Source organism: Apus apus, chromosome 4 (genome assembly GCF_020740795.1).
Source record: "Apus apus isolate bApuApu2 chromosome 4, bApuApu2.pri.cur, whole genome shotgun sequence".
Taxonomy (NCBI): domain Eukaryota; kingdom Metazoa; phylum Chordata; class Aves; order Apodiformes; family Apodidae; genus Apus; species Apus apus.
In genome coordinates, this window is record NC_067285.1 from 106,644,734 (window position 1) to 106,657,684 (window position 12,951).

Below are 12,951 nucleotides of genomic sequence, written 5' to 3' on the forward strand. Positions count from 1 at the left end.
CAGCAAATCAGGAAAAACAGGATTTTTCACTGTTATGCTGGGACTCAGAACTGTCAGAAAGCTGTAAGCATGTCTGTCTGGTAGGTGAATCTGCTGGCCAAACCAGCTGAACACTTCTTCCAAAAGTCAGCACAGCCTGAGTGAGAGTTGGACAGGTGCTTATACAATTTTGATAGTTTGAAACAGTGCTTATGCTTAAAGCAGGATAAAATTACTTACAGTGCAGGGAAATTTTCAAGGTAAGGAGGAAAGGAAATCACGGAAGATATTTTAGTAGGTGCTTGGAGATGTGCACAGGATATTATGGCAGCTGAGAGAAAAGGAAAGAGGTGTCTGTCAAATCTGCTCTTTTCTTACTTTGTCTCTGCTTCTTTCATATACTACTCTAGTCTCTTATCCATCTTCTTGTGTAATTATTCATTCTCTTTTTCTGTGTTTCTTAGTTTTTTATCCCTCATTTGACATCCTTTGTTCTCTCAGCCCTTGGCCTTCTCTCTCAATGCAATGATCAGCTGCAGGCTGTGAATGCTGACCCCTGGTCTGGGCCCTCAGCTGCCTCAGTGGTGTTTAGCAACCCTACAAAAAAATAGTTGCTTGTGCACCTCTGCACCACCTTATCCCTCTGCCACAATACTATTGTTCTCTAGAAAGATGGCTGGAGCAAACACCTTGGCTCTCCATCCCCTTGTAGTTGATAGTCTGGCACACCATGCCAAAATGAATCATGGAGTGCTTTGTGAAGGGTGACATGGAGTGTCACTGAATGACCACACACTTGCCCCATCTGCCAGAATCAGCATCAGCTCAGCTGGCTTCCTGCTCCTAACACACCACGATCCAAGCAGTGCAGACTGTAAACGAAGATGTAGATGGATGTAAAACAAAGAGAGACTCCTGGCTTTGAAAGTCAGGTAACCCAAGGACTTCAAATATGCCTGGAAATCTCTCAAAATGCAGCAGAGATAGTCAGAGGCCCAGGCTCCCCAGGATCAGTCAATAAATCAGTACAGGTACTGGGACGGTGCTGAATCAGTGTCTATCAGCTGTCTGAGGGCAGTAAGACACATTTCTTTTTTTAAAAAGCAACGTTACAGGCAGGGGAGGGCTGGGAGAAATATCTGACCCATCCATCCTCCTGGGCTCAAAAGGCCCTCACTAGAGGTTCTCTAACTTTTCCACACTGAGGCCCATTTTTGCCTTTTCTAGAACTTTCTACTTATTTTTAGGAATATGGAAAAGAAAATACAGTTACTACCAGTTTATTCCTCTCCACTGCTTCTGGATGAGGAGTCTGCAATAGGGAGGATTGCCCTGTCCCAGGATTGTGGGCACCCTGTAGCACCATCCTCCATTATTTTAAATGCTATGTGTGAATCTGTGATGATGCACAAAGTACTTCTTATCTCCACATCTCAAAGAAGGAACGAAAAGAACAAGGCAGAGCTCTCAGTTGCATAAATACTTTTCCCTTGCCAAGGAGTCTTCTCTGGGCAAGCATCCTGCATTTTTATCCCAGAGAGAAGCATCCTCTCCTGAGAGCAGGTATCTTTAACTTAGTTTACCACTACATTCTGAAAATTGCATCAGGAGGCAGAAAAAAGAGATTTTGTGAGGGTTAAAAGATCCATTTTTTCAAAGTATAAATTCCTGCAGTGTCTATGCTAATGATGTACTTGTGCCACGCTAATTTTGCTAACATAAGCAGCCACTTCTCAAGAGTTACTGTCTAATCTAACGTGACCCTGAATCACTACAGGGCAATGGGTCCACATCTAGGGCATGTGGTTGTCATTTGGGGAGAATTTTTAATATGCAATTTGAAATGAATAATTTTCAAGATTAAAAAAACCCAAAACTTCGAGTGGATTTATGTCAACTTTACAATATAGTTGAGGCAAAGAAAGGTCTTCAAGTTAACATTAGATGAAGTATCCTTTTGACAAAGAGGTACCAGGGCTCTCTAAGGTATACATGGCAGATCAATGTGGCTACAACGTGCTGGGTTGTTAAAGCTGAATTACAGCTTTTACTGTGATCCTCACTTAACCTCTTCAATTGCTATTTTTCCCCTGCACTATCCTGGGACAGAAGTTAATTTGGGAAAGCACTTTAAACAGAATTGATGCACTGGTGTGAGAATAAAAAAACAAAAACAAACACTCCTACTCGGCTCAGCTGTTTTTTTGTATTTAAACTTGAATGGTCTTGAGTCAAAAACAAAGAACATCTGTTCAGCAATTTTAAAGCCAGAAGTACTTGACATTTTTCCCTTGATGTGCACAATTTGATTCACTGCCCCGTTGTACTGATGTTACTGGAGGGGCTTTGTGCGTGATTCAGAAGACAGATCAGCAATGCAGGACACCCAAGATGGCAAGTGGGCAGCCAGCATGGGGCAGGGCCAGGAGCCACAGCTTCTTTTGAGAGGCATTTGTGAGTGGCAGCAATTGTCAGCTCCTGGCTCAAATTGAGTTCTGAGCTCAGCAAGAGCTGCTGCCTTCCAGAGAGGAAAAGTACCTCCCCTTAACTGCAGGACCTTGTTTCTTTGAGAGGCAGGATCACCTGGTTACAGCCAGGTTTTTGCAGGAATGCATACCCTCTTTTTGAGGAGAGAAAAATTAAACACTTCCAAACCAGCAGTGTAGCCCTTTTTAACCTGAGCCTCAGGAGTGCCTCTCCTCATTACTATTACTTGGACCTGCAGAGCTGCTTTTCTGCTGCAGGTTTGCTGGGGGAAAAAAACCCCAACAAGCCTAGAATATACATATTCGGAAATTTTAAAACTCTGAAAGTGAGGAAAAGATTTGCTGTTTTACTATCAATTATTTCATTAGTTAGACTGTTTCTACTTAGTCAAGTATTTTCTTTATTGTAGAAAGTGTCAGATGTATTTTTTTAAAGGCTGCAATTAAACACAGTCAGGAATCATTAGGTTATTCAAAAGCCTGATGCTTCCCATTAACTAACAGCAACTACCAAAACAAGGGGGTTTTTTATGGGCTAGGCCTAGTTCTACCTGTAAAAGTATCTTGGAGAGAAAAGGCACACACTAGACTTAGAGATCCCATCTTCATGCTATAGATCAGCGTGCTTGACAATTAGTTCTTTCCAAGCTGGAGTTGAAGATTGCCTCTTTCCAAACACCAAAACTAACAGAGGATTAAACTGTCACCTGTTGTATAAAAATGGGCTTTGAAGATTGATTAAGCCCATGAGTCACCTTTTCTCCTGAGATCAGCCATTTAAATCTGTTGCAGGTTGCAGAGACTGGATATTGCAGTGTGGGATGTTTCTGAATCAGTGATTTCTGGCTTTCTATCTTCTAACCAGTGTTAAATTGCAAATGTCATGGGAGAAAAAGAGAAGCCTGTAAAGGTAGCAGAAATGGTAACTCTCCAGAATAAAGAAAATATAGTCTCAAGACCCTGTCTCATCTGAGACAGACAAATGTTAAAAAATACCTTTGTTGCACCAGCAAAAAAAGCTGTAAGAAAATGTTTGGGTGCTGTTCATGTCACAACACACTATGTTGGCATTTCCATTTGACACGCAGACTTGACAGTTTTGAGCGTAACTGTGAACTACAGATGTTTTTAAAATAAGGGATAGAGGAAAACAGACTCCCATTCGACACAGAACCTGAGCTGAATTCGAGATCTAAAAAAGTATGAAATTGCCAAGTCATACAGACAATTTTCCAGCTGCACTAACACTGAGGGAGGGGTTCAGAACCTGCTGAGGTGCTCTCTGTCCTTTATCTTTCAAACTTGTTTTGAAATCTCTGATAAGAAATATTTCCTCTGTTTTTAGAGACCAGCTGTTCAACAGGAGGTGGGAAATGAAGGGAGCAACAGACAAGCAGCTTTGAAATACACTCATAGTGGCATGGCTGAGTTATCACAGAATCCTAGAGTGGTTTGGATTGGAAGGGACCTTTAAGATGATCTAGTTCCACCCCCCCTGCATGGGCAAGGACACCTCCCACTAGATCAGGTTACTCAGAGCCCCATCCAACCTGGCCTCGAACATTTCCAGGAAGGCAGCAACCACAACCTCCCTGGGCAACCTATTTCAGTGTCTCACCACCCTCACACTAAACAATTTCTTTCTAATGTCTAACCTAAATCTCCCCTCTTGCAGCTTAAAACCATTACCTGTCATTCTCTGCACTACAAACCCTTGTAAAAAGCCCCTCCCCAGCTTTCATGTAGCTCTCTCAGGTACTGGAAGGACACTATAAGGTCTCCCTGGAGCCTTCTCCATGCTGAACAACCCCAACTCTCTTAGCCTGTCTTCATAGCAGAGGTGCTGCAGCCCTCTCATCATCTTTGCGCCCCTTCTCTGGACTTGTCCAAGAGCTCCATGTCCTTTCTGTGTTGAGGGCTCCAGAACTGGAGGTGGGGTCTCATGAGTGCAGAGTGGAAGGGCAGAATCACCTCCCTCAACCTGCTGGCCACGCTTCTTTGATGCAGCCCAGGACTCTGTTGGCTTTCAGGGCTGCAAGTGCACATTGCCAGCTCATGTTGAGCTTTTCACTGACCAACACACCCAGGTCCTTCTCCAGGCTACTCTCAATCCATTCTCCACCCAATCTGTATTTGTGCTTGGGATTGCCCTGACCCATTCGCAGGGCCTCGTACTTGGCCTTGTTGAACTTCATAAGGTTGGCATTAGCCCACCTCTCAAGCCTGTCAAGGTCCCTCTGGATGGCATCCCTTCCCTCCAGTGTGTCAGCCATACCACACAGCTTGGTGTCATCAGCAAACTTGTTGAGGGTACACTCAATCCCACTGTCCGTGTCACTGACAAAGATGTTAAACAGCACCGCTCCCAGTACTGACCCTTGAGGAATGCCACTCATCAGTGGTCTCCATCTGGACTTCGAGCCATTGAGCACTACTCTCTGAGTGTGACCATCCAGCCAATTCCTTATCCACCGAGTGTCCATCCATTAAATCCATACCCTTTTGAGACCAGGTTGTCATGCAGGAGAGTGTTGAATGCCTTGCACAAGTCCACGTAGATGACATCAGTTGCTCCTCCTTTGTCTACCAACACTGTGACCCCATCACAAAAGGCCACCAAATTTGTCAGGCATGATTTGCCCTTGGTGAAGTCTTGTTGGTTGCCACCAACCGCCTCTACATTTTCCATGTGCCTTATCAGAGTCCTTAGGAGGATTTATTAACTCACATAGTATTAACTCATTCCTCAGCTGACAGCAAGCAAAATGTAAGATGCTTCACAGAGGATCTTCCCATCTGTGCATTTCTAAGCACAAAGAAAATTAGTGATGATCCCTTTTTGCTGCCTCTCCTATGCCAGACATTAAACCAAGTGGGGCTGGCAAGGGGCATCCCTTATTCTGAGTAACAGACTTGTAGTAGTTGGGGTTCACCAGATGTGCCACCTTTTGTTGGTTGTCATCTCCTTCAGGAGCCAATGCTGACATTGGGGCAAGGTGCCTGAACTGAGGGCAGATTCAATAGGAAGGCAAATTGCAGCCACTGACAGGCCAGGAACAGCCACTCACACCATGGAGAACAACATAAATACTGCACAGCAAACCAGCCACCTGCTGCTGTGCTGCTGAGGAGCATCTCCACCATATCAAAATCCTCCAGTCTTTCTCAAAAGCATTTCTCCTTGTGCCAGACCCAGACTAAAGCCTGGAAATCTGTCTCCATATGTGCTTTTACATGGCCTCATTGCTATGTATATTTTTGTATTTTGCAGTCATGTGCTGGGCTTAACATCATGTATAATTTTCATATAAACATTGTTGTTCATCTACTCTTATGAGGGAGAATGATGGATGGGGAGCTTTTTTAATTAAGTGTATGATGCTTCTTGTCAGAGAGCAGGCAAAAAACTTGCTCTTTCACTTGGAGGTATGAGAAACAGTTTAAGATTATACTTAAATCTAGAAGAGTTGTGTCTTCAGTCTGTAAGCTACTCCCTAAAAATGCACCTACACTGACAGTTATGACTGAGATGAAGGATCATATGTTGTCAGCCAGCTAAGAAACCCTCCCTGCATCTGCATCTTCCTTGTCAGCACCAGCTTCTACATCGATCTCTTTAACCCTCCAGCCAGCCCTTTCTCCATTAAGTCTTATCTCTAGTTAAGGACAGCAAGGACAGGAGCTACAGTGCCATGTGGGATTGCTGCCACACCTGCATACCACCATGCACACCTGCAACCTGCAGCAGCCAGATGAGATAACTTTAGAAAAGCTTCTGGACTCAGACTGGGTGGCTGCTGTGGCTTGTACTGAGAGCATTTCTTCATAGGCATCTACCAAGTTGGAACTTGAAAGTGACCATTAAGTTTTCTGTTATTACGACATATTTTCATCCTTTCTGGGCATCTATTCTCCAGCTGGCAAATTGGGCTAAATGAAGTTCTCAGTCCTCTCAAATTGAAAGGCTTTATTTACCCTTGTGGTAAAAAGCTTCATAGTGCTTGAGGAACAGTACTGTTAACTCCAGCTGGCATCCCAGAGCAGAGTCATTTACAATTCCCAACCCTGAGCAGCTGGGAAATCTGACTGAGAACCTGAGCCCGAGTATGGGAAGCCACTGCAGGGAGGAGGAATCAGTTTGATATGCGTCTTGAGTTGTTAAGGACACACAATGCAGTGTTCTGTAGCAGTCCTGTTTCCTAAGGACTCATGGCACCATGTCAAGTGTACAGTACCCCTGCAGATCTGAGAGCAGGTTATGTTTCTGTCCTTTTTTCTAGTCACCAGAGCAGGAAATATGCAAGTAGGAACAAACCTGAGTTAAAGTGTGACATATCAATAGTATTTGCCAGATACTATCGGCTCAGGCTTCTTAGCAGTCGTTACTGTTAATGAAAGTGTTAAGCTCTATAGGTAGGTATCCCTTTTGAAGTTACACCACTGAGCTGAAATTTAACTCCTCTTCACATTTCCAAAAGTCAATTAGGCTGTCGTTGAAACAATGGAATAAAATCAACAGTCCTTCATCTATTCTTGTTTCTATTTAAAGGTGATAAACAGTTGATTTCACCTAAGATCTCATCAGCAGCTCCTTAGTCAGCAGGATTGTTCCAGACTTCCTGGCACTCTGACAAACTGAGCAAGTAAGGTTATTAAGGAGCTTAGAGCCAGGATGGATGGAAAGTAGACAATATGCTGCCACCTTTTGGTTACAGAAATGAGAACAGGTATTATCTGGAAAGATCTATCTAGTGGAAATTAGAAGACATCTATGCTTGTTTTCTGTGATAAAACACCATGAAAGTCCTTACAGTGCAAGATGCATCCCTTCATGTTCTGAATTATTGCTACGGGCTCAGCTCACATATTTCATATTTGTTCAGTCTTGTTTGGGCTAATTAATAATTACAATCAATAATTAACAATTTATCTCATTTGAAAATACAGGGTTGAGTTCACTCATCTAAAACTAATGCTTTACATGACTAAACTGATTTGAGGAACAAAGCTGAAGAAACAGAAGGTACAAGGAAGGTCTCATGAATTAGTAGCTTGCAAAAGTTAAGTTACTGCACATCATAATTCCCATTTGCCTATTTATATGGACACATAGTTAAAACAGCCTGACACTTGCATCACTAGGCTGTTATCAGTACAATCAGTACATTACAACTTTTAACTTTAACTGTTGGAGCAAGATTTTCTGTGCTGGCTGACTGCTGAGGACCTGAAGCGTATTTTGTGTGCTGGTTTATTGAAATGTCTGATCAGCTGTCTATAATAAAAGATGGAAGAATGCCTATTTTAATAAAAGAAATGCTAGATTGTTCTTTGAAAATATTTGTGCACTATTTTGTGCTCTGCTTGATGCAGAGCCTTGAAATTTAACAGAGGAGCTATCCCTATCAGGGATGTGCTTTTCACTGCTCCTATGAGTCACTGCACAAATCTGGGCCAAAGCAATAAGCCTCTGAAAATCTCAGTTCAAATATGTTCTGTAAAGACTCAGGGGAGCTTGTGAGCTCAAGTACCTTAGTGTTCTGTTACTCTCAGCTCCCATGTGCCAGAGGCTCTTTATGTTTTCTGCACATCCAGATTCACTGAGCGTGTCCCATCCCAAGGCACAAAAATCCAACAAACAGCCACCTTCTGTTTCTCAGCACTAACACTGAGTTCTCAGTCTCTTCTGCTGTCATATGGGTAGCATAAAGGGAGATCCTGTCAGCCTGTACTGCAGAAGGGACAGGAATTCTCCAGGCACCACTGAAGCAGTGTTGGTAGGTCCGTATTGACCTATACCAGTGACATACTGGTCCTAGAGAACTGACACCCTTGGCAGCCTTCAAGATCTAGCTCTGGGAGTACTTGATAGGGTGCTGAGGGTCCCTTGGATGGAACACAGGACAATATACCCTAAGGGTGTCTGGCTGTGAGATCACCTTACAAGACACTGCTCATTCAACCTGTGCAGGCTGCACTTCCATCCATCTCCCACCTGGAGTAGTCCCAGTTACTCAACCACGAGCAGAGCTATGAAGCAGAGCTGAACTAGGCCCTTAGGCCACATCATGCTGTTGTTACACTTCACACATGGGTGCTTATGCAGAACGTCCCTGTCTGAGGAAAGACTTGCAGACCTTTAATATACTGTTGGTACCACCCTACACTCTTTGCTGTGCCACACTCCAGAAGCTGGGAGTTAGAGAGCACAGTTGTACCTTGAGGAGTTCCAGGCCCTCCTGCCATTTCAAAAAGGACCACAGACATGAGAAAATTACTAGAAATTATCTTGTTTATGCATTGATCACTCATTTCCAGTCCCAGCAGAGGCACTCAACAGCTTCACAGACACTGTCATAAAAAGATCAAGAAGCTGAAGAACTACATGAAGGTTGTTGGTAGGAGTTTTGAGGCAAAACAACCCCCACCTATGTGTTATGACTTCTTCAAGGGGTTTAGCTCCATCATCCATCAGGAAAAGGAACAGAAGAACTTACTTTATCTTGTTCTTTTTTAAGGAAGAAAGCAGTGCATTGATTTATGGTGCAGTGCTGTGCTTAACCTCTCAGGGCTGAGGGCATCCTGTTACCTTTTACAGTTCAGTATCAAGCCACTAGCAGTCTGGGTCAGTGGTGGGAAACAGCAAGAGACATTCTTCCAGAGGTAAATGAGGCCTTCTTTTCCTACCAGTAAATCCCCCTAGATTTCTTGGTAACCAGAATTCTTTCTCCCTGTCTCAGCACTCATTTTCCACACACCTCATGAACTGTTTTTCACCTATATTCCAAGGGTAGATTTTTTTATCCATTTACCCTATATGCTGAGCACCACCACAGACACACAGTTGCCCAAAGCAGTCACTGAAGCCGCATCAGGTTAGTGAGGCAGGGGAATACCTGAACCATCAGGCCTGATAGAAATACTCCCAGGGCTTTTTTGTTGTGTTTTTTTGTTTTGTTTTGTTTTGTTTTCCTCTGCAACTTTTCCATCATTTTAAGGGAAGCATATCTAGCTTGTTGGTACAGAGCTGTAGAGCCTGACCTCTAGTTATAGAACAAAAGGTAATGGTTTTAAACTGAAAGACAGCAGATTTAGACTAAATATTAGGAAGAAATTTTTTATAGTGAGGGAGGTAAAACACTGGAATAGGTTGCTCAGAGAGGTGGTAGAAACCCCACCCCTAGAAACATGTAAGGTCAGGCTGGATGGGATTCTGAGCAACCTGATCTAGTTGCCCACTGCAGGAGGGTTCAACTAGATGACCTTTAAAGGCCCCTTCCAACCTGCACCTTTCTATGATTCTATGATTCTACACATACAGCTACTCAGTGCACAGAATGTAGCATGGTACGGAGAGGAGTCATGATTGTGTAATGAATCATATCTTGTCCAGAGGATCCTGGCACTTTTGTTGCAGAAAGTGAACAGAGTGACTGCAGGAAGAAAAAAGTGTTTGATGGCTAAGGTGCTTGTATGCTGCTCAGAACCAGACTGTGTTTTTGTCTTTTACACAAACTAATAAATTAGCCACTTAAAACCCGATTTTTCATTGGTGGTTATGAACAGGGCACAAGGTTTTGCTGACAGCCTAAAATCTAACCTTGTAATTCTAACCAAATGTAATTAGCTGTAATTCTATCTTTGCCTTAATATGTTTGTGCATAATTTCCTCAATATGTAAATCAATTATTAGAACACTAAGGATTTTCATGTTTATAGTTTTACGCAGAAGACCTCTTTCTATACCCACCTTCACCTGTCCTCATTCCTCACGTAGCTGCCAGAAATATGTTTTCCAAAACCTTTAACTGAATTTACTCAAAGATGCAGCAATCCTGCCATCTCTGCATGTGTGCCTGAATTTTCCTCCTCTGAGCTTCCTCCCTGGATTCCTGCAAGCTCTCCTGAAAAGCTAATACTGGAATCAAGTCTGTAAAGGTTTGTATGTGAATCAGGACCTTTAGCATTTCATCTGTGGACGTTTTAACAGTGAAAAGGAAATAACAAATGGCAGTAAAACAAAAAATACCTGAATCCACCATTGTTTTCATGTTCTTCACCACCCCATGCTTGGCTGGGATCAGCTTACCCTTTGCTTGCTCATTCCCTGTTCTGCATTTTCCTGACATATTGTCAAATGTGCAAAGCACTGGCTTATCCCTGCTCCACGAGCACCAGCATTTTACCATGTTATTCCCCCAGCTGCCACTGTGGAAAGGTTCTGTGTAGCCTGCAGGTTAGGACTGTGACATTTCTGTTTCAATTCCAGGGTTTGCATTTTAGGTGCCAAGAGATTAAAGGGAGATCTCTACAAGGTATCTGGCAGCTTTGCATTTGGCAGTTTGCAAAGAAGCTGGGTGCCTAGTTTAGTGGTGCAGTTACTTCCCTTGTTCTGTAGCACTTGATATTTAATTAAGATACAATTGCTCCTCTGGGCTTTCCACAAGTCAGTGTACAATCTATTCCATCTAGTCCCAGTAAATGACATACTCATCATTATCCTATGAAGCAGCAAAATTCCAGTGAGTCAGTTATACCTGATGGTCTGTGTTCTGTGCCATTCTACTATGCCTGATCTTCTTGCCATTAAACTCAACAATGGTCTCCTATTGATTAAAAAAAAAGGGGGGAGATTTGAAGAGATTTTAAGAAATACTGTGAAAGTGGCTATAACTAAATTTTTCAACACGTTTACTGAAATAAAAAATATCTTTATAAGTAGTGTGGGGTTTTTTTATTTTTTTTTTATTATTTCCCACTGGCTTTTGTTCCCTGTTTTGCTCCTCTCACTCGCTCCATCAGTTTTAAAACTTAAGCCTCTAATGTCACCTTTGAAAAGGGCTTTGAGAGCTGTAGATCTAGAACTCTTCCATGTAAGTGTTAATACAATCAATTTCAAAATACCTTCCTTCAAGCTAATTTACATCAGCTAATTTACATCACTCAATAGTAAAACAGGATTAACAGATTAAGCTAGGTTTAAACATCCCTCTCATTAATACAACTGAAATTTTGGATGAGTACAATATTATTTTTAATTCCAGCTTTCTCCTCCTTGGTTTAGCCCAGTTAAATTTCAGAAGAGAAAAAATGTGGAGTAAAAATCATCCCTCAGATGCTGCAGAATTGAGTTAAAGACCTGCTCCATCTAGTTTTCCTACCTGGCCCTAAGCACACAATTTCATCTATCCTAGTCCTTAGCTCCCTCTTTGTTAAACAGGGAAATGTGTGTACACATTTTGTGACATCATGAGAATAATTTTTATCAGTAAAATGCAATGGCAATTAGAACTGTATCAAGAGATACAAATAGCACATGTAAACCAAATGTATGCTTTCTGAAGCTCCCTGTAAATGTGTCCATCACCTCAGTTACTAGGATAGCACAGAAATCTTGCTAAAATTCTAGGTTTTTTAAAAGCGAGAAAATTCTCAGCACATCAGAGCTAAACAAATAATACCACTCTATAATCCATGGAAAAGTAAAATTGCTTAAAAGGTTAATTTACTGGGTCTATAATGGATATGTAATACCAGTTTGCACTGAGAGTAGCAATGTCTCAATAATTCACCAACAATCACTCACTAAATACTGTAAGTTTGCCTGCAAAAACTGCAACCTTTTAAGTTATTATTACAGTTCTGGAGGCAATGCAGCCATGCTGAGAAAAATCTCTGCTGAAAAAGAAAGTTTGTAAGGAGAGGCAATGTGTTTTATTAGATTAAATCAGACCAAATATAAAGACTGTAACCCTGAAACCTTGTTTATTTGTCCAATTATATCTGATAAAATATAATTATGTCTTCCCACAAGCCTAACCTTTATTATAGACTACAAAAGCTCTACTTTAAAGACTGAACATTTACCAAAAAAAACTTTACTATAGTTGATAAAGTATTAACAAACAAATGAAATGACATAATACAATGTCCATTTGGAACCCTTCCTTTGCCAATAAAGATTAAGATAAGTTATAACTGGAAAATATTAGAAAATGTATAATATTGTTCACTGTTCTCTACACAGCTCTAAAACTGTGACAGAGCTAGTAATTTTTCCCTGTGTATCTGGGTTTTTCTAATAGCAATAAAAAGAACAAAAATAAAAACTTTGAAGAGTCATTGGAAAAAAATAAAAATGAATGAAGAAAATCTACTGACAGGAAACAAAAAAGCTTTTAGGCCATTTCATCTCTAAGTTACTATAGTTCAAGTTCACAGTATCTCTTAAACTATGAGCATTGTTTTGATTTCAGCCAGACTCTTCAGTGATGAGTATCTTGTCATGCTCTTTGAAGGCCTCTCTTTTTTTTCCACTACAATCTGTATTTTTAAAAAGACTCCAGTTCTCATAGCAGTATCTGAACTAATTATGGAGATACTCATAGCTAGGCACCAAGTGACATTTACTGTTGATTCAGACAAACTAGAGAGCATACATGCATTTGAAATTTATTGTGGGTGTGAATTTATGATTAATAATTTG

General features: G+C 41.6%; 1 long non-coding RNA gene across 1 annotated transcript in view; it reads right to left on the minus strand.

The window, feature by feature from the left end:
* The window catches only part of LOC127383831 (uncharacterized), a 19,360-nt gene continuing 6,409 nt past the window's right edge, over window positions 1-12,951 (minus strand). Inside the window, exon 3 of the long non-coding RNA XR_007889318.1 lies at window positions 1-310. This is a non-coding gene — a long non-coding RNA (uncharacterized LOC127383831). The remainder of the gene's footprint in view (window positions 311-12,951) is intronic.